Here is a 21,864-nt window from a genome sequence, read left to right on the forward strand (position 1 = left end):
CTTTCCCAGCGAAGTAGAAATGAGTTTCACTGAGTGGGAGAGGGTTCGCACCTTGGGATCGGCCCGGTTGGGTGGATTTTTGTCCACTTGCCCCCAATCCACGTGAGGCACGTTGTTCTGAGCCGCTCTGCCCCAAAAGCTATCGAAACCGCAGCGTGCCTGCAGTGCTGGAGCAGTTGCTGAGAGTCGCTCGCTGTGAAAATCCACCGGGTCGCTTCGTCCGAGCCGTGGCAACAAAGCCCCATGCGAGTCAGCTAGCTTGGTTTTCTTTCTTTTGTGGGGGGAAATCTGCCATCTTCCTCCGCACGCCTTTCTGGAAGGCTGCTGTAATAAAAACCTTGGGCTTAGAAGCCCTCGCATACGTTTTGACCTTGGGTGCCCCTTTTACTGCTCCTTTTTCCTGTCTTTGATGTCTGAGCACTGCATATTTGTGGTGGTTTCCACAGGCATGTGCTGTGTTCAGACAGACGCGACTGCGCTTCCGGCCCTAAAAACCCCAGCGTTCGGACTCAGTTTTGATTAGTTGGAGGCCGGGGAGGATTTTAAAGCATCGCCATTGGCCCGGGACTGTCGAATGGGCCCGTTAATTACAGGGAGCGCTGTAGGAGCCTGGAGGTGGGGGGCAGCTCTTCAGTGGACCCAGGGGCATCGATGCTTTCGTCATGTAGGCAAGTTGGGAAGGAGCTTCACCGGAATCGCGTGGTGTCTTGGCCCCGTAAAGTATACCAGGGACAGCTCCTTCAGACAAGGAAGGGGACAGTCTGTGGTTTTGTGCCTTTCAGCCTTCCGTACTCAGACAACCGAAATCCAAGCGTGTGGATGTTAACGCTGGCTTCACTCAACTGGCAAAAGCAGCCGTGGAGTGCCTCTCGAGCAGAGGAATCCAGTGTATTAAATGTGTGTATTTGACTTATGTGGTTTTAAAAAAGGCCAGCAACTGCTAAAGCTTGGTCAATAGTTGCCTTCCTATTTGGGCTGATATTGGAGAAAGCTTTTCTGTTTCCCTGGCATGGCTCGAGTACAAAATGCAGGAGATGAGTCAGAACATGACCAAATGAACCGCTGCCTTTGTTTTGTTAGGGGTCTTGTACTGTGAGATGCCAGGTTTGCATACCACTGCTGGGGTAACCCCATGGGTTTTCATAGATTCACAATAATTTGATTGACTCTCCTTTTTCAGGTCCTCACATCCTCTTCCTTAGTTTCCCCTCCTATCTCTGTGTTTTCAGCTACAGCTCTTCTGCTGAGAAGTAAATCTGGACTTGCTTTCTCACATCCTCTTACTAATTCTCATAGTACTGCGTTTCATGTAAATTCTTCCATTTCAGATGTCTGTCTTCTTGAGGTCTGTTTACATTAATTTTTTAATCCCCTTTGAAAATGTGAACTTCCTTGGAAATAGATGCTTTGTGTAGGGTTGTAGGCCAGCTTGGCGTGGCCCCACACCAAAATTCAGGCTTTGCAGATCGGATTCGGGAGGCTCTGTTACTCCCTTTGCTAAGTAGCCATTGTATCTAAAAAGCTTTTCCAAGGATGAGAACTCCAAATTACTCTTTCTCTTGACAGATGTCATAGATGCCCATTTCTCATGCTCCACCATCACCCACATCTCTCAAAAGGAGCAAAGTCAGCTGTTCCTGCTCAAAGGAGTTACTGAAGCGTGTGAGTCCCGGAAGCCGTTGTGGGCTGTGTCGTGAGCCAGTTAATTTGGCGATCTGGGAGGCACCACACACTGGGGTAGGCAGGCCCAAGGGCAGACGGCTTTTCTGAGCTGTCCCTGTCAGCTGGTGTGGCCGCAAGCTCAGCGTGTTGAGCGGTGGCATCGTTCGCCCCTCTCGCTGCGGTGAATCTGGAGGTGTGCGAGCGCCAGGCTCTGCATTCCCGCTCCACTCAGGTCCTTGTGCGTGCTTTGTCCTTAGAGGTGAGCGGTGTTAGCAGCCCCTGGGCTTCAAAAGCAGGCAGCATTTCTTCAGGTGGGATGTGTGGACTGGCCCGAGGACACTCTTCCATTGGGAAGACCGGAGCAAGCTGAACGAAGTGCCGAGTTGCCCACTGCAGTCCATCAAGCGTGCCCTGCTCGGTGCAGGGCAAAGGAGGAGAGAGAAAGCTGAATCCTAAACGGAACAAACTTTAGTGCTCGCTCAGCACGTTGCTCTAACCTCCTCTCATGGCTCTTGCTGTGACGGTTTTAGGAAGTTGAGAAACGCTTTCTTCCTCTCGCCTCATCTCCTGGAAGTTACGGAGATGTGCCCGCAGCTCAGCTGCACTTGAAAAAGCGAGGCTGGGGGATGCTGGCAGCCACCACGCTCCAGGTCTGGCTGGAAGCAGAGAAGGTGATTTCCTCTGGCTGAAGCCCCAGGTGAGACCTCAGCTCTCGTGTGAATCATCTGGGCCAGTGACAGACAAACACGGTAACCGAGTGCCAGGCCTGCTGCCCTGAGCACCTGCGCCGGTTTCTGTGTTCTTAAGACGTCATGAAACAAACTGTTCTAGAATAAAGCGCTGTTCCGATGTCGTCCACAGCAGAGGGGACTAACGCCACAGAAGGAAAAAATGTGATTATTACTTTGAACTTCAATGAATATAAAAGCCTCTCCTTCTGCAGGAAGATGATGATATAGCCGGTAGTGGTAAAAACTTGCCAAAGCTGGTCATTTAGTATATATTTCGTTAACTTTTAAAATGTAGCAGATCAGGTAAATGCAAGGCAAAATAACGTGAAATTAAAGCAGTCTAAGTGGGAAGCAGATTGCATGCATAACAAAACTAATGCCTTGCAGTAATTTTTAATAGAGGCTGTATGGTGAAACGTTAACTTCTTTTGCTTGAGCTCTGCTCTGTGGCCTTAATATTTCTTTTTCCTCTTGGCTGATGGCCCTGTTTCTGTGCCTGTTGTGAAGTAAATGGCCTTGCTGTGCATGTTTCCATATCTCAGCACATCTCAAATTCCCGTCGCTGCTTGGAGGGTCCTAAAGAGTGCTCATATTTTTCCGTTCAAGAGCGCCTGCCTCCCTAGATGGCCTGAAGAGCTTTGGTGATTTCTTTCTTCCACTCGTGGGCTTTTCAGTTCCAGAGGTGTAAGGCAGGAGGGCCCTGCGGGCTGTGTTTGAACAGGAGGGGGCTTTCCTCAGGTGCAGAGCGGCTTTCTTGTCTGCTGGTGTTTGTGTTTGCCCTTCCCAAGGAGAAACAAAGCTTGACTGCACAGGTCTCTTCAAAAAGAAGTCCTAAAGGATTTTTCATCCCAGGGCTCTTTTCTGTGCAATAACTAGGACTTACTGGCTAGCGAAATGGGAAAGAAACAGCCTCCCATCACGGATCAATGTGAAATGGCAGCCTCGAGGATTTGTGCTTGTAGCTGCCAGCCGGTGGTTGTACCTCTTGTCCTTCCTAAGGTGCGGCTGCTGCCCCAGCCCGGGACCCAGGCAGTCCTGGAGGCGGTGAGGGGAGGGGAGGCTGCCCCTGCTGCTGCAGGGCTCTGCGAGCACCAGATAGCGCGCAGCTTCGCTGGCTCGCTAGAGGAGGCTGCTCCAGCAAATCTATAAATATTGCACGATACCCACCCAGTTGAGTAACCACTTTTCTTGGAAAACAGCCTTCTCTGTTCCTCTCTGCACAGATCCTTACTTGTCCTCGCAAAAGTTTTTTTTTTTTTTTTTGTCTTGATAGTTTTTTAAATGTGATTTAGTTCTAGTGGTACAGGCTTCTCTTTGGATGCTTTCTGTTGCAGTTGATTAAAAGGCCTCCTATCGGTTCATCTGGATATATTAAGAAGTATCTCCAAGCACGTTTGGTATAAGTCAGCTAAATGGCAGCGTCCATTTAAACAGCAACAAAAAGCCTTTCTACGTAGACAAGGCCAAGTACTTCAGGCTATAGCAAGTTTGATTAAATGAATCAGAATTCAAGGTCCGCAGATCCTGTTGGGGATTTCCAGCTGGGTTTCCCCTTAAAGAGAGCTGTCGGCTGTGATTGGTATATGGGCAAAGATTAATAATATGTGGTATGAAATGGAAGAAAGCCTGCGTTAGAAAAAAGAAGAGAGAACTGATGAAATAGCTGATCCTGCTAAATACTTTATCTTGGCAAAACACTCTTAAAATTTGGAGGAAAACATCACAGGATATATACACAATCACTTCTGATTCTATTTAAAATATGAATAGAGATCACACTTAATATTTCACTTAATTGGAGAAGCAGCTTCTCCAACAAACTGATCCAGTGCTGGGTGCCTAAGGATCCTTGTACCAAATCAACAGGTAGCAGGCTTGTTGTAGAAGCATTCAGAGGTAGAAATAATTAAGTAAATCTTGAAATAGTGTTTTGTTTTTGTTTTTTTCCCCTACAAATTATTCCTACTCTAGGGTATCTATTTTCAATTAATCCATTTAGTGACTGCGTGTGAAAAGTTGTGAGTAGCTTAGCTCAGCTTGGACATCTGTAAGTTTTAATTAGCTGAAATGGTCTCTGAAGAGGTTAGTTATGCTGTATCTGAACGCTTTTCCATTCTACAGAAGGTACTTCTTTTTTTCTTTTTCATAGGGAAAACTTAGTTTTCTCTGCAAAATCTTAAAATTTGCTACACTCTGGTCTGCTGGCCCTTACAAGTCATTTTTGGAAACATGGGATTAACCAAAGTGCTGTAGATTAAATGCAAGATTTACCTAGCATCAGGATAGTTTTTTTTCCCTCCTGATCATATGTTGCTAATGATCAGGTGATGGATTTGGATTGGGAAGCATGGGTCTGTGGTTGTGGCTCTGCCCATCCTCTGTGCCCATTGCAGAGAAGTACAGCTGGTGTTAAACGGGCAGGATTGCATGTTAAACCAAGGGCATGGTTAGCAAAACTGCTGGCAGATTTGATACCTAAGTGCCACACAGGTGGTGGTGGTATTTTATTTTATTTTTTTTGTGTTTTAGAAGAAAAATTACGATTTTTGGAGAAGTCATAAACTCATCCCTTTACTCTGGGTGTTGCCAATGTCTAGAAAGGACTTGGTTCAAATGGGTGCAAAGTTTGTGGATGCTCCTGAATGCTGTTTCTGTTATAGTATTTAAGGAATATATTTCAGAAGTATCTGGGGAAATTAAAAGTTAACTTGCTGGTAGCAGGCAACATAAACGCACTTGAAATGTATCCTCTTTATGTTGCTTTCTGATTCAGCGTAGCTTTTCCTCACTTGAAAAATAAGGGCTCTGTCTGTCCGTGCAGGTACGGGCTGACCTCGGAAATGCTTGGCTTATGCAACGCAGTGGTTTGAACATAAGTGGTTATTGCAGTTCTCAGTTCTTGTGCCATCAAATGACATTATTTGCGGAGAAAAATTGTGCATTGTAATCTCGTTATTTGCTGCGAGCATGGGGAAGGATGGGGAGTGAGATGACTGGGGAGGAACAGGAAGGGTGGGATACCTTTCATCTTAAAGTATTATGGAAGATTATGGAGTAAGAGCTCTTTATACGGGTAGGGATGTGACAACCGAAAGCCTCACACAGTCCTTTGGGCATCCATGGAAAACTGTTTCAAGTTAAATCTGCTTAAAAATCTATGTTTCTCTGTATTTTTGCGTTGCGACTTGGGGATGCTTTAATTGTTCCTGAATTAAAGAAGCTTTAATATTTCCCCAAAATCAGATTGAACCCGCACACTGGAGCCTTAACACTGGGTCAGATATCCCCGTGTGCAACCGCTGAGGTTCCTTGCTACGAGGACAAGTGCCTGAAAACACTTCCCTTGCTGGCACGCACCAAGCCGGTGCTGCTTGTCCCCGCTGCCTGCGGTGCCACAGGGATGCCCCTGGCACGGTCGCCCTGGGGCCACGCGGTGCCGGGCGCGGGTGCGCTGCCCGCTGGTGCCGCAGCTCCTGGCCCGAAAACTGGCTCCTGCCTCAAGAGACCTTTTCAGCTAATGAAGACTTGGGCCCGGTATCCGAGATAATACACCGTATCTCGCATAAATTTAGAACAGAGTGCAGCCAATTTCACAAGCTGCTGCTAAATTACTATTTCTCAAGCTGTGCCAGATAACTTCACACACCGAAGTAGCACACGCTGGAGCTTTCTGAGCAAGGAGTTTTTAGAATAGCTGGTGGAGACCTGCAGAGACATCTCCAGTCCCAGCACCGCTTCCTTCTGCGAGGACCTCTGTGTGAAATCACCTGTACGGTGAGAGGGAGGCAGCTGGGTAGCAGCCAGCATTAGGGGTGGTTTGGGAAAGTCCTGTCCTGTCCAGGTTCCCCATGGCTGTGGTGGAGATGAGCTTGTTGTTAGCAGGCGAGGGGCCATGGGTGCTGTGCTCAGCAGCTTCTGGGCAGGAGTCTTGTGTGGAGGATGGCTTAATGACAGCTACCTCCTGCTTTACCTCTGCAGGGATGAGAGAGCGTGAGGATTTCAGCCTTCTGTCGCCAGGCCCGCTACATTAAAATCTCTGGGAATTTTTGTTACCGAACCTGATTCAGCCGGGCGCAGGTGGCCGTCTCCTCCTCTCCCCTCCCTTCTGCTTTGAAGTCCTCCGATGACTGGAGGCAACAGCCTACGTAGAGCCCTGTGCCCCGTGGCTCCTTGCGCCAGTTGGGAATGGCAGATTTGTTGTTTGAAAACCAGTCCCCTATATTTCAGTAGTAGGTACCTTGATTTTATTTTTTTCCCCTTTGACTGTTGCCTTTTAGATGTCCTGTCCATTAGAAGTGTGCCCTGTATATAAATCAGGGCTCAGTGCTGCGTCGGTATCACATTCCTATAAATGCTTTAGCCACCACTGCACTAAACAGAGTGGGGAGAGCTACATTAATTCATCAGCACCAAGCTAAACCTTGTCTGTGGCCTGTCTTTGCTCCCTTTCCCAATGCTAATACAGGTGATTTTGGTCTCCCTTCCCAGCGCACTTAATCCTCCCACCAGAAAATGGACAATTTCACATTCCTAGGCACAGCCGCCTGCAGCTCGGTAGATAAGCTGTGAGCACAACCCGCCCGTGGGTAACCTTGGCTCACGTTGGAGCTCTCAAGCTGGCCTCCAAATGCGTCCTGTGCAGCCACATTGAAGCAGCTGCATGCCACTGCCAGGGTTTTAGTGCACGCAGCGTCGATAGACACACCTTTGGTCAGGGGGCTGGGGAGAAGCAGCCTGACCCTGAGCACAGATCGGTGCTCGGCCCGCCTGTGGGCGGTCAGGATCGGGAAGAGGCAAGGGGAGTCTTCGTCGGGAGGTGCTCTTGGATTTGGGTTGGGATCGCGTCTGCAGGGCATCCTGTGAGCGAAGGGCGCTGCTGGTGGTGGCGGCGTGCCCTCGCCAAAGCGTGTTTCCAGCAGGTGGGCAAGAGCTGGCATGCTCGAGCTGGTATGTGAAACATCTCCTGAGGGATTCGCTGTGTTGTGGAACTGGTGGCACCGAGATGAATTGCTAACTAAGGAGCTGTAAGACGTCAAATCAGAGAGTGCCAAAGAAACAACTCTTGTGGTAGGTAAAAGAAGCCATGGGAGACCTGTTCTCAGGTCAGGTGTCACTCTTCCCACATGTTTCCTTTTAGTTTTTCTGTGGCAAATACACGATAAATTTTGTACATCCGTCCTGGAGCTTGCTGGCTCACATTGCTGTGAAGCTCATGTGGTCTGCGTGGGTTCTGCCGTTCATTTGTGCCCATTTGGTCCGTAAATGAGCACCCTGAAATAATTTCTAGTCCACTTTGTTGGCACTACAGACTTGCATCTCCCAGGGCTCCTGATCATTGTTTATGCAGGACCTCTTTTCCTTCAGGCCCAATAAACCTTTCTTCTGACTTGCCTGGGTTTTGTTGACTGTGGAATTTATGCCACCTAGCAGACCGTCCCTCTCAAGACTAAGCTGTGTTGTCCTGCTACGCTTCCTTCTGGAGATTTACCTCTGGAGATTTTACCTGCTGGCTTGAGTGAAGGGACAGAAATAATCTTAGAGGATCACAGAGCTTCTTGTTACTTCAGCTGGTGTGAACATGCCTGTTGCTTTCCTTTCTCTCTTTCTGTCTCACAGCTTGCAGAATTTATTTTGACCCCTCAGGGCCGTTTTGCCTGGACCTGACACAGGCTGCAGCAGTTTGGCAGAGGTGCAGGTACAGAGGAGAAAGCATTGAGGAGCATGGTACGTACACAGCCGAACTTTGTGCTGTACCTGGTTCCTCTACTCGAACGCAGAAGAGGAAGAGCCACTGGGCGAGGCAGAGTGTTCTGCTTCAGCTGAGACAGGCGCAGGCTTCTGTTTCAAAACATCAATTTTTGGATGTCATAGGTGAAGGCAAGTGCTTCGTTGGCTGTAGTGGTTTCTCTTATCTCTTAGTAATTGTTGGGGAGGTTTTGTGGTATTCTTAACGCTGTGCTTTGCTTCATGTTTTGTAGATGAAAACACAGAGCTTACAAACACTGAATTCAGCCTCCATGCCTTGCTGCCCGGCACTGCTCCCTTCATCCAGAGACCGCGGTTCCGCGGTGGGATGAGGCAGAAGCACCCGTGAGCTGCAGCTGAGGGTGGCTCTGCTTTCTGCCTCCACGGGGCTGCCTTCCTGCTCGCTGCTCAGGGCTGGGTGTAATGGGCCTGCGAAAATCTGGCAATTTAACTAGGCTCACAATTTAAATTGACCAATTATTCCAGCCAGCCAAAAAAAAAAAAACTTTCTGTAGAACTACTGGGCAGAGCTGGGTCACCAAGCAGCAACGTGATCGTGATCGTTGGCCCTTGTGGAAGGGAGGTGGCAGAGGCGCGGCTGGGCCGGGCCGGGGATCCTGTGGCACGTGGTCCCGTCCTCGTGGTGGCAGGTGCCCTCGGTTCTCCTAGGGGCGCTGCGTGTACTCTGTGACCTGCAGTTGTTCCCTTTTGCAACTCCAATTAACAGTGCTGCCAGAAGGTTTCCAAGTGACGCTCCAGTGGAGGTGGAGAGGCAGGGGTAAATCGACTTTTAAACTATAATCTCAAGGCTCTTTGAAGTCTTTTTTCTTTTTTTTCTCCCCTGCCTGTGCACCCCACAAGAGCTGGTGGAGAAACTGCTGGATGTAGGACCAGGACTTTGTGTCGGGCTGGCAGCAGGTCCCCACCCAGTGACGTGGTGGAGGTGCAAGGATGTGTGCTGCAGGAGCCATGTGGAACAGCAAGAGCCATGAACTTCAGTCGCTTGTGCAGTAAATCTGCTTGCTACCCTGAGCTTCGTTATTGTCAGCAGGAGCTGATGTTTTGCTTGAGCTTGGCTTTGTTTTTGTTTTGTTTTCTGTTTTGTTGTAATAACGAGAAGGGCTGCATTAAGTGGTCTTGTTCTGGAGCATTTCCAGAGGTGAGTGGCAGGCAGCCTGCAGGCTGACACCAGCAGCGGTTTTGTTTGTGTCAGGGCCACAGAGAGCAGTGTTTGGGTGACAGAAACTTTTGAGCTGTGCCTCATTTTTGAGAATAGCAGGGGTGTAATAGCTGCATAAAATCTTCTAATTAGAAGAAGCAGCTGAGTTATTTTGACTTGTGAACTGCTACTAAAATGCTAATTACTTCAGTGTGAGGATGTCTGGAAGAGCCTCTTGATCAGAAATCTTGAAGGCTTCTCCTGTTTGGACAGTAACACATCCCAAGAAGTAGCTAATCCATAAACTGCTGACCCTGCAGCACTGGGGGGTAGGAAACTGGCTGTCTTCGTGAGAATGTGCAGATGTTTGGACCATTTTAGAGCACAGGAGGTGATGTAGTAGATGCTGCCAAACTGAAAGGAGAGTTTTGGGAGAAAAATGACTGCCTCTGGTCAACAAAATGTCTATTACTTACCTAATTTGGGTGATTTTTAAATTTTTTTTGTTGTTTTATATCTCCATTTATAGCTTCCAGGTTGTTAGTTGATGTGGTCAATGCTGCCAGTTAGCACGGGCAGCCTCCTAAGGTGATGAGTGCAGATGAAAGACGGCTTTTCTGTAGTGGAGCACGAAAATCATAAAGCTCTTTGTTACTACCATTAGGTTGCTGCGATCTCCTCATTCCTAGTGCTCCAAACCAAGTGAGCTGACACTACAACGGCTTCAGCCCTGAGCATCCACTTGACAACCCACACAATTGTCTTGGCTGTCTTACCTGCAGTCACCTCGCAGCTCAGCGGGAGCCAAAGCTAACGCCTCCCAGCTCAGCGCCCTGTCTCCTGAGCTGCACGGCGTGAGCTGCATTCACAATGCCTGGAGCATCTTTGTTTTCTCTGGTTGATGTCTCAATGAAGCTCTCTCGTGACCTAAAGTCAGAGTGTTACGCGTGGTGTAACTCAGCAGTACTTCACCTTGTTTCTCTTTCTTTTCTAGCCCCCTGAACCTTCATTGTTTGAATAAATCTTCCAAGGCATTTATGATTTGCAAAACTCTGTCGTGCTGTGAATTTGGTTACTGAAAGCTTAAACTATTACCATTTTTATAGGAAAATGATTTCTTTCAAGGGATCCGCTTGCATTCTCATTTGGGAGTGAAAGGGAAAAAAGCATCTGGAGAAAATGTTTTGTACGGAGGCTTAGAGTCATAATAACATTTAGGGTCACTGTGTTATGTTGAAGTTGGCTCCAGCAGCTGCCTCCGGAGCGGACACGTCCCCACGGCTTTCATCGTGTGTTAGGGATGCACCGAGGGAAGCTGCAGCAGAAGCATTTTGTGGTGCAACCTCCCCGTTCCTGTCTTCCTGCCTGGTCCCATCCGGTAGCTCATTCGTTTATGCTAGCACTCAGGTGGTACATGAAGTCGGGAAGAAAAGGGTCATTTTATTGTGAACGTGCTTGCAATGGCACCGGGCAAGCGGCAGCGAGGCCGTGACAGAGGCCAGGAGCACCTCGTGGGGCAGTGCTGCTGCTGGATGGCAGCTTAGTGCTACCTCTCGTGGCCTGGTGTCCTTCTGCCTGCAGGCACCTGCTGTTTAGATGGCACGCTCATTTCCTTTGATGCCACCTGACTTCTGGTAGATGCTATCTGTGACTTCCTTTCCCCCAAGGAGCCTCGAGCAGAGTCTTGTCTGTCCTCTCTTCCAGGTTAGCAGCTCGCTTGAAATAGCTCTGACTGCATCCAGCCACCTGAGTTGCTGTTTTTCAGAATTGACTCCTTCCCTGAAAGGAACCTAGGGCTGCATTTGGATTTCAAAAGACAAAAAGTCTGAGAGTGTTAGAGAGTGAGTATTGAGAGTTCAGATACGGAAATGCTGTGTCATTCAGAGGACAACTAAAAGCTGGGATTTCCTTACCTTCGTTGTCTTCTGCTAACCTCAGAGGTTTTCTTTGAGCATTTTCTCTCTGTTTCTTGACCTGACCTTTTGCAGTTGGCTGGCTTCACAGCCAGCTGGGAATGGGTTCCCTGGGCACGTCACCCCATTTCTGGTAGTAGGGTGATGCACGTTTACCCCAGGTCCCATGATCCGCATCAGATTTGATGTGATTTTCCACCAGCCACGTGGTTGGTTGCTGGTGGTGTACCATTCCTGCCAAACCAGTGCTGGGGAGGTGTGGGTGCTCCTCCCAGTTTCATCTTTGTATGAATCAGCTGTAAAGGTGCATGGTCATGCTGTAGGATGCTCATAAATGTACTCAAAGTTATGACTGCGTGGATCTATCAGTTCGTAAATGTAAGAAATAAGGTAGTGATGTCCTAGTGTACATCCTCTTTAGATGATGAGCAAAAATCCAGGTTTGCCTTTAGTATGCAGATGTGAAGAGCCATGTCTGTAACTGAACAAGAAGCACTGGAAAGCTTCATGATAATTGTGTGGAGTCACACAGCCCCGCACACATGGCAAATAAGCTCTGTAGTAATTTCATGTAATATTAAGCAGCAGTGCCCAGTTTGCAAGGTGCAGGCTTCCTGGCATTGCCTCATTGGGATGGTTGGGCCTGGGTTTTGATGCTCGGCTGTTCAGAGCTGCTTGAGTGTAATACATCTCTGCTTCTGGTCTCTGTGGGTGTATTTTGGAGGACAGGCTCCATCAGGCCTCTCTCCCTGGGATAGCGGCCCTCAGTTGTCCTCTGTACTGTATGGAAGAGCCTCCGGAGCTCGACCAGTTTCATGCTTGTCACTGAGCTCCTGTTGAGCATTTCTCCCGCTGTAATATTTTGGTTTCTGTGTGAGACTTGGCTTGGATTGCAGCTGGAGGATCGGGAGCAGTTGCTGTGAGCCATAGGGGCGTGGGCCAAGCAGGGTAGGACTGCTAAGACTAATGGGGCTGCGCCGTGTTCCTGAGCGTAGCCTGCTTTCTGCAGCATAATGGGGGTTATAATTAACATGGACATGCACAGTCATAAATAACACTCCTAAAATTAAATGGAATTTTAAGGCTACATCGGCACATTCCCCACGATGCCGTTGCCTCTCTGGAGAGGCAATACCATGACTTTCCAGCTGAAAGGAGCTGATGAAATCTATTGACTTTTCCATCTCTTAGGAAGGTCCATATATTGTAAGAATAAAATATGAATTAAGAAAAAAATGGCAGTGGCTGTTGTTTTATGGAGGAAAGTATACCATTACACAAATACTTCAGAGCAAGTCAGCTAGTGATGGTTTCCACGTGTGAGCACAAGCTGCTTTCTGGCCCTCTGCTCACCTTGTGTCGCCTGACCTGGCACAGATGTGATGCGGGGTGGCTTTGTGGCACCGCTTTTAAACCAGTGATTTGCAGTTTGGTCCAAACATGGATGTAGCCTTATTCAGGGTGTGCTTTGAAAAATCTTACTGCAGATGCTTCAGTAAGAATGGGCACAGGGCAAAGTTCGTGGTTACACAAATACTCAGGCACGCTGCTCGTGTCACCCACTGCTTCCAGCCCCGTCCCCCCAAACACCACACTTAAAGGAAGGCCGAGCAGGATTAACAGGGCTTAGAGGTGTTTTCTTCTACCCCAAACACACTGTCCAGGTCAAAATAAGCGATTTACTTCAGCGCTTGGGTTGCAGTTGAAAAAGACGGAGATTAAGTAACAAAATCAAGTTGCCCTTAGAAACGCGCTTGTATTGGACAAAGTAATTGATGGGGTTTTTGTCACATTTGCACTGATCTGGTACATTGGCTGACAGCTCCCCTGATAACTCCCTCCTGATGGCTTGCAGGCTGAATGAAATGCATCAGGGTGAGGTGAGGTCTACGGATGATTTACGTGCTGGTGAGCTGTCTCCATTTCTTTTTAATTTAGAGATGCAAACCTGAGCCTGAAAGTAATGAGCTCCAGATAATTAGGTGCTTGTCTGCAGGTGTAACTATTGCAGCTGCCTACAGCTGGTGCTCTTAATATTGCCAATTTTTATTTGAAAGCATTGTGGAGTGAATGAGATCCTGGAAGCACAGTTAATTTGCAACAAAGATGTTTTTTTTTTTTTTTTTTTTTGCTGTTATCTTACCCCTAGCCTCACTTGAGCGTTCCTGTTGGGCTTTGCTATGAGACCAATCCCACGTGGACCGCAGGCTGAAAGGAATGGTGGTGCTAAGCAGCCAAGCGCTGTGTTCCACGGCGGCGTTGCCTGGGCTGCATCATAGATTGACGAAAGGCTTGATGTCATTCATCATCATGAATGATCAGCCAGATGGGAAGTAGGATCTCAGATTCCTGCCTTGGTATTAAAAGGGTTGCGAAGGCATTGCTAGTGCAAAAAATACAGCGCGACGTATTGCCTGCAAGTGGTGGGGAGGTGAGTGAGAGGCACGGTGCGGCATCGGCGTGCGTAGGAAGAAAGAATTTGGGAAGAGAGATTTTGTGGAATGGGTATTTAAAAGAGCACATAAGTTGGAGGACGCGAAGATGTGCCTGGGTATAAATAGATCACGCGCTCCAATGGGGCTGCTGCAGGGGTCGGCAGCAGGAAGCGCCTCCTTCAAGCCTCGCGTGCGGTCGTTCCTTGGCCGGGGCTGCCAGCACCTCGCAGTCGGGGCAGCGCTTGGTGTTAACCTGCCAAAGAAGCAGAGGAGAAATCCGAATAGCTCGAGGAGCAGTGGCAACGCCAGGAGAAGGAAAGGGAGATCGCGCCTCTCAGGAGGCCTTTGAAGGTCAAGTTTTCTTTTCAAGCTGTAATTTTCAGAGGAGCCTTGGGAAACTTGTCTTCTGACGGCCGTCACGGTTCCTGGGGATCTGTGTGCCCGCTCCTTTTGAATCCCCTCGCTGCTGCCCTGTTCTGTTCAGTTCAGTGTAAGCCCAGATCGGGTGACATGTGGCAGGCAGAAGGGAGAGGAAGTGTTTGGGATTATTTGAAAGCAAGTACTGAGATTAATGATATGTAATTAAGTAAAAAGCTTAAGATGAATTTCAAGAAAAGTTCTGCTGAAAGGGAGGGCATTCACTGAGAGTGTGGCGTAATCTGGGGTAAGGAACGACAGCCTCATTGCTTGCAGTGCTTGGTTCTGGACACAGCTGGGGAGATGGTGCTTTGAAGAGGGACAGAGGAGCCTTATCGCTTCCCGTTATCGTCAGATAGCACGGCCGGGGAACGAGGAGAGTCCTGCAGTCAGTCATTTCAGAGGAGGCAATTGCAGCTCATAAAGGAGCCAGTGAGACTGTGCAAAGCATAAACAATATTTATGTAGGTATGTTTCTGTTACAAAAGCGAAAGACATGCTTATTTAAGGCATTTATTGCAAGTATAAAATAGTTCATAAATGAAAACTTAAAGAGATGTTGGTATTACTGTTTAATACACAAAATAACATGATGGATTAAAAAGGTAGTTTACACAAACACTTCATTGATCCACTTAAAATTTATATGTTTGACAAATCGCAATTCAGTTGTGAACATCGACTCCACATGTTGCAGTAAGGATCTTTATATTAGGCCATAAAATGTTGAAATAAGCTTAATAATGGCTTTTGCCTTCAAATCCTTCTGACTATAAGTAATTACAGAAGGCGGTGGATGTATGGTTTGCATCTATTTACAAGAATAGGGTCATTATGATGTTCCATTACAGAGCTCAGTAATTTTAGGCAGTGTCCCCACCATAAACCCTGCTGCTTCCATTTTACAAACATCTTTCTTTTATTTTTTTAAGGCATTTAACTAGTCACTAATATGTTCTTAATGTTGGAATTAAGGATTGGTGTAAAGATGACAAGGCTTTTTAAGGAATTCTTCATCTGTATCTCTTAACTTTTGACCATATTTCTGGGTGCACATGCCAGAAAAAAAGTTACTTCTGTTCTTCCCCACTAAAATAACAGTAAACGCAAAATACTGAAACAACGATCCTCCGTTCTGTTCTGACCTGTGATACACTCAGTGCTCTGAATCATACTTTATTTTGACATCTAATCGCATTGCGCAAGACAAGCTGAAGCCATCTAAGGAAACTAGAATACAACCACTGCTTGAACATGAAGACTTCTTCTGGCGTTTTGACTGATGGACGTGGTCCCCCCAGTAGGAATGTGCTAACAGAAAAACTCCCAGCCAGACAAACAAAGCCCACATCCACCGCAGAATGAGATCTGGGCAAGGCAGGGGCTGTTGCATGCCCGGCAGCCTGCGTTTCTCAGGGCTGGAAGTGCCACTGGATGCAAACAGTGGAAGGATTACAAGAGGCTGAGCATTCATTGGGTTCTTCCTAAGCCTTTAAACATTTCCCAGGGTAGTTGAACCGTGGCTGGCTTTGATTTTTGTGGTATTAATTGTCTGACACTTCTTATTAGTAAGGCTGCGTGGCTATGACGTGTATAAGGTGCTAGATTTCTGTAAGACAGCTGGAGGAGTGAGGAAGGCCGGGACAGCAGGGGAAAACCAGCGTGTGCTTGGGGAATTAAGAGTTTGATTCTGCATATACACAGGGGATTGAATTGTGGTTGCATGGGCAGCAGTGATCCTGGCTTTTCCAAAGTTTAGAATTGTTTGTGTTGCAACTTGGCTTTTCCTTGGATGAAGTCTGTTTGATTCTAAGAAGAGTTTCATTGCAGAGAGGGCGGGTGGCACTGTTTTGATCAGCATTTTTTGCTCTGTGCTTAACATGTGACACGTCGCTTGGTAGGGCTTGTTGTTTTCAAAGGCTGTAGTGGCTCTTACTGGGTTTCCTTTCCTTGGCTTCTGAAAGGCAGCCAGTCAGGAGAGGAATTTATTTTGAAGGGAAAATTGATTCATGAAGTACTCACTAAACAAACGTGTTTGTGGTGGTGCCTGTTGCTGCGTCTGGGTGTAGCAAGCAGTTACTTTGGAGCAGAAAGTGGAGAGAAATGATTTGCAAGATTTCCTAACTGAAGAGCTTGCGCTGTGATTTAATTCTCCTTCCGACAGGGAGCATCGAAGGGTTCCCAGCTCTGCAATCCCAGAACATTGCAGGGCTGTGGGATTTCTGCATGCAGCGTGCAGTAGGTGAATTTCTCTCTTTAGCTTACGCTTGCTTTCTCAAGACGCTAGCCCGCTTTGATTTTGCGCTGTGTAAGCTCACTGAGCAGAGCGTGAGGCTGGCTCCTGCTCGTCTCCGGAGCGTGCAGGGCCAGAGCAGAGGGACCCCAGCAGCGGGGCCGTGTCGGCAGGAGGCAGTGCGTCTGGCAGAGGCAGCCCCGAGCCGAGCTCACAGCAGGTAAGGGGGAGCGTGCCCCCCAAAAGGCCTCACCCTGCTCCGGGGGGAGGCAGGGAGCCAAGGAGGGGATGCTGAGGATGTGCCAGCCAGCTGCTGCTTTCCCTGTTCACCTTTTAAGTTAGGCACACGGTTTCTGAACCCGTGGAACTGGGTGCATCTGCTGCTGGCATGTTCCCCTCCAGCCTTTCAGCTGAACCTTAAATAGAGAAGGGGAGACAGGAGAGAGCTGCGGCCCCTTACCAGCTCCGTGCTGTCTGAATATCTCCCTGAATGGAGGATTTTTTATAAATTCCTTGTACCAAAATGCTGAAAGAAGTGCTGAAGGCTTGAATTTGATGTGGTTTCTTGCCCTTCCGTAATCTCGCTCGATAGCTTTATCTTGGCTTTTTCAGTTGCTTAACGCACGGTTTTGGTGCAGGCGGGAACACGCAGCGGGGTTGTGTAACCCTGGGGGGAGCGGGTGGAAGACTTGCCCTGCTTCTACGTGAGGATAAAAGTCATTAGTTCTGGAATGTTTTTGTGTACGTGTTTGCATACGTGCCCTTGGGTCCTTGCAGATATTTTTATTCATGTGAGAAGATGTGTGCTTCTAACAGTAAGCTGGAAGCGAGGGAAGAGGCTGTCAGTGAATGCTAAGGATAACATGGCTATTGGCTGCTGAAAATGAGGCTAGGTGAGAAGCACCATTTGAGGGAAAATGAATCTATTTTGGAGAAAAAACAGAATAGTGTTGTTCCCCCCTCCTCCCTTTTGGTCTTAGGAAGACCAGCGGAGCAGAGAAACTCGTGAAAGCCTGTTCTGTACCTTGTTCCCTGTTTTCAGGATGTTCATTGCCTAAATGTAGAAGTGCACAAAATCTTGCAGTATTTTGGTTTTGCGGCGTTACTAGAGCAAGTAGACGAGTGTTATACAAGGGAGAGATTTCTGCAAGAAATTCCTGCTGACTCCTGGTGAAGTGCTGTGCATTTGTCGGTGTCTCTGCATGCTCCAGCTGACAGGCACTGGGGGTTTTTAATCGTCTTACAGAGAAGCTGCACGTTCTCACTGTCCTCAGCGTGTGGTTCTGGCAGCCTAATTAAAAGATACCATCCTCCTTTTACGGAGACTTTTGGTTTCAAGAAGAATTCCGCTTCGTTTCCAAATGGCATTACGATCTTTTGCCTGCCTTCTCCCACTGGGTCTTTAATAGCTCCTGAAATTCTCCAGTTTGTAATCACTGCTGCAGCCAGATGGGGACTAGGTGGAACTCCTACTGCATCTGTGCCTGCCTTCGTGAATCTGCCAGAAGTGCCTGACTTGAGTGGATTTTCATACATGTATGTATTTCATGAGGTAATGAGCCCTGTCCAGCAACGAAGAGAATGCAGAGCCGGAGCTAACTGCTGCCTGGCGCCCTTCTGACTCTGGCGCGATGCTGACAGAGGACGGAGAGCTGTAGAGGGTCGCTCAGCCTGGCAAAAGCACAAGAGGCAGAGGCTGTAGTTCTGCTGCACTAACCTGCCCGTTGCAGATGTGGCTGAAGAGGTTCCCCCTTCTCATCCGCCTGCTTTTCAGCACTCCTGCTCGCCTGCTTTGTCGCCAGCCTTGCCTTTGCTCCCTGCAGTAACGGATCCATGAGAACGGCGTGAGGTTTGGGTTTGGCTTTGCTGTTCCACAACCCCCGTCCCACCCTCCTGGTGTGAAGCAGATCGTTCTGGAGATGCGGCGTAGAGTACGGCTGCACAAATAGTTGAATTGGAGCAGCTGAAGAGGGTGACGTGGGTGGCAAGGATCTGGGGGGGGAAGAGGAGGAGGGAAGGCGCAGGATCCTCCTGAATTGGATCTGACTGTGCCAGAATAGTAACATGAAAGAGCTGCCTGAATTATTCAACATATTCCTGTTTTATTTGTGCCGTGGTTATTTAAGCTCTGCAGCAGGGAGCCAGGCTGAGTGATACCTTAACGCCTCGACTTGACTGCACTGATGGGGGCAGCAGGGGGACAGCGTCCACGTGGGTTGCACGGCGTAGCAGGATGGAGGGGGTCTTGGCTGTGGTGAAGGGGGCTGAATTCTCCAGGTAGTGAAAGAAGATGGTGTCTCCAGAGCATGATTTCCTGCCTCCGAAGCTGCACGTAGGTGTGGATGTGACTGCTGCTGGATGAGGCTTCACTTCCCACCTGCCTGCTGTGACCCATTCACATCCCGTGGCAGAGGCTCCCATGCTGTCCCTCTTAACCCACTTCTCTGAGAAGAAAAAAAAAAAAAAAAAGCCAACAACCAAAACCCAGCCTCATTAGCACAAATCTGCTCATGATCGGTGCAGCTCCTCTGGCTTGTTTCTCCTGAAAAGGTTCCAGGACAGTAACTGTCAGTGAGTGCCCCGGGATGCAGCCCCTGAAGGGGAGGGAAGGTGGCCACGGCTGCCCCGGGGCCGCAGCGCTGTTCCGGAGGCTTGCAGGGAAGCTGGTCTCGCCCAGCTGTCTGCAGAGTGTGTGTCTGTAGGTGCCAGAGGTTAGGTGCTGGAAATAATCGCTTTCTCCACCCATCGTGTCTCATTAAGGCTTAGTGGAACTTAAGGCATTTTTGTCCCTGTTGGTCTTGTGTCCAGGTCGAGTCCTTTACCAACAGGACTTAGAGGTCTTTTTTCAATCTGTTGAGAATCAGCACCTTCCAGAAGTGATCTTAAATGGCTCTCCAAACTATGAAAATTCATCTAACTTGCTCACTCCGCAGGGCAGCTCTCTTCCTGGGTGCAAAAAGCGAGGTTACTCTGCTCAAAGAAGATTATTTTCCCCTGGCTTATATAAGTTCTAAAATAAGAAAATAAATCCCAGCCTTCTTGAGGATGAAACAAGTTTTCCAAACTCGGGAACGATCCCTTTTGAAGTAGGCATTGCTCAGTTAGTTATCAGAACTGCCTCCAGATGGGAAATCTCAGATGTGACAAAAGGGCAGCAGTTTAAAGCCATGCCTCTGCCTTTATCAGAAGGTGGTTTGCAGTTATGCTGGGTATGGCAACAGCTGGTGCACAGAAAAGTTGTGGGTTTTTGTTCTGCACCCTGCAGTGGGACACGTGGACCTGTCAGCAGGAGCTCCGTGGCTCTTCCTCCTTGTCCAGTGTCAATCTAGAAAGAAGCTTAGCCTGGCAGACAGGACATTTCTATAAATAACAAACAGTATTTGTATTTTTAATTGCTACTTTAATAGTTCTTCCTAGGCAGAGCATGGTGCGAGCTAGTATCTGTTCCTAATGTCTTTGTGGAGTTGGCGTCTCCCCAGCGCCCTCTCTTCATGCTCTCACATCGCCCTTTAGGCGTCATGGCCCTGGGGAGAGCCTGGCTGGGGCTGCTCAGGCTCACTCAGGGGCCAGCAAGTTCCTGGGTCGCAGACTGGGCTCTGATCGGAGATGTTCCTTCGTTGCTTTGGCTTGTTGTGTCTTGCGGTGGTGGGTTTCTAACCTCCCTCTCCCAAAGCTTTCCTTGAATCAGCAGTGAGTGTAAGGTCTTTGGGGTGGAGGCTAGAAGTGGCGCGTCGTCTCCATTTAAGCCTGTGACAAATCTTTCTGTCTTTTCACAGGAGTCAGGATTTTGCATGTAATTTTGTTACTGTCCATAAAGCACTGTGTAGTTCTCCGTGTAAATAGTAACTCAAAGTATTATTCATCCTCCACTCGAGAAGCTTAAATTCTAAGCAGCGCCTGCTCGTTCGGTCTTGTGATGCAAGAGCAGCTCCCACGGAAATCGGTGGGAGCCGTTTGTGTCTGCAGGGGCGGATAATCGGATCCGACGTGTCCGTGCTCAGAGGCAGCGAAGGGCCACGAAGCTGCGTTCCCCCAGCTGCAGCGAGCGGTCGCGTCTCAGCAGAAGGGAGCAGCGCGCGTTGCCCACGTGAGTGCCCCTGAGCCCTGCCCGTTCAAGGGCAGGTTTCGCTCCCACATTGGTAACCTTCCTTCTGGAGAGGCCGGTGGAGAAATGTGAGCAGCCTCCTTGCTGCTCTTGCCCTCCCATACCCCAAATGCCCGGGAGCTGCAGGGAGGAAGAGTAACAGTTTTCTCAGGGGATGGCTGTGGTTCATGGTTTTCACAAAGTCAAAGCAACTGGGATGTAAAGTCAGGAGACACACGCTGAATACGCTTGATAAAACCTCTTTATTTCATCGAATGATACCATTTATGCATGAGTTGGCAAGTCTGCAAATTGAAGAGAAGCCTCAGACACTGCAAATAAATTCTTGCACTCATTAAAAAAAAAAGAGATGTAGGCTGAGCACTGCCTTGGGAACCAGCAGTGCCAGATTCTTCTCTCTTGTTCTCTCAGTCCGGTGCTGGCCGTGGGCGTGCTGTTTTACATCTGCCGGGCTTTAACGGGGACATTACTTAACGTGCAAAAGGGCTGTGGAGGTCAGAAGGCTGCCTTTTCTGTGCGTAATCCTATAACGCAGGCTTTTCATCTCACCTGCCGTTGGAATGTTAAATTAACATGTAACAAAATTAGGATGTCTTTAAAACAAAATTTTTCAGCATGCTTATTGAGGGCTGGCCTTTATCGAGATGCATTCAGCAGTGAAATAGGGAGTTCTGGTAGCTGTTCCTGTGCTGCCTTAGCTCTGCTCTAAGAGGAGGAGACTTGGCTGGGGAGTGCTGCAAATGGCTGACAACTGCAGAGCAGCTCACACCCAAACAGTCCGGCCTTCAGCCTTAAGATTTCGTGCGTTTTAAGGAGGCGAGCAGGTGGGATTTTGATGCCTCACACACCATCGAGCCTTGTCAGCACTGGCAGTGTCGCTGCTGCTGCTGTAGTGTTGGTCCCTGCAGAGTTTTGGGCAGCAGTGTTTGTGGGGAGCTTTTTTTGGGCAGCAGTGTTTGCGGGGAGGACTCCTGCAAGACAACCTGGCTTGAAAATCTAAATAATATGCATTTTTTCTCATTTTATCTGAACTCAACAATTATGGTTTGTTTTTTTTTCTTCCCCCTTTGAGAAAGAAAGAAGTGGGAAACGTAAGGGCTATAACACTTGAGCATCCGCCGTTATACTGACATGTGATTTCTGGCTTGTGTGCAAGAAATCTATTCAATCAGACTGTTTGCATTTTCCAGGAGGCTTCATGTATAAAATGTAAACAAGAAAAAAAGTGAAATCTGATACGGCTTTTACTGGAACACTTGTTGGATAGTTGAGTGTGTCTTTCTTGTGACAGTGAGTGTCTGTTATTGAGTAAACATCTGCTGGACCTAAGGCCTCAAGGTGTTAGCTAGGTTAGGAGGCTTTTTTTATATACTTGCATCCCCTTATTTGTTTTATTCCACAATTAAAGTGGATTCTAGGTTTTTTGTTTGTTAAATAGTTGTTTTCCCTTATTTTTTTCCTGGA

At 48.2% G+C, this 21,864-nt stretch overlaps 1 protein-coding gene across 4 annotated transcripts in view; it reads left to right on the forward strand.

Moving 5' to 3' along the window:
* Positions 1–21,864, forward strand: part of EIF4G3 (eukaryotic translation initiation factor 4 gamma 3) — a 154,542-nt gene that overhangs the window by 22,483 nt on the left and 110,195 nt on the right. The gene's annotated exons all lie outside the window — the stretch shown is intronic.

The sequence above is a fragment of the Aythya ferina genome, assembly GCF_964211825.1.
Source record: "Aythya ferina genome assembly, chromosome: 21".
Taxonomy (NCBI): Eukaryota; Metazoa; Chordata; class Aves; order Anseriformes; family Anatidae; genus Aythya; species Aythya ferina.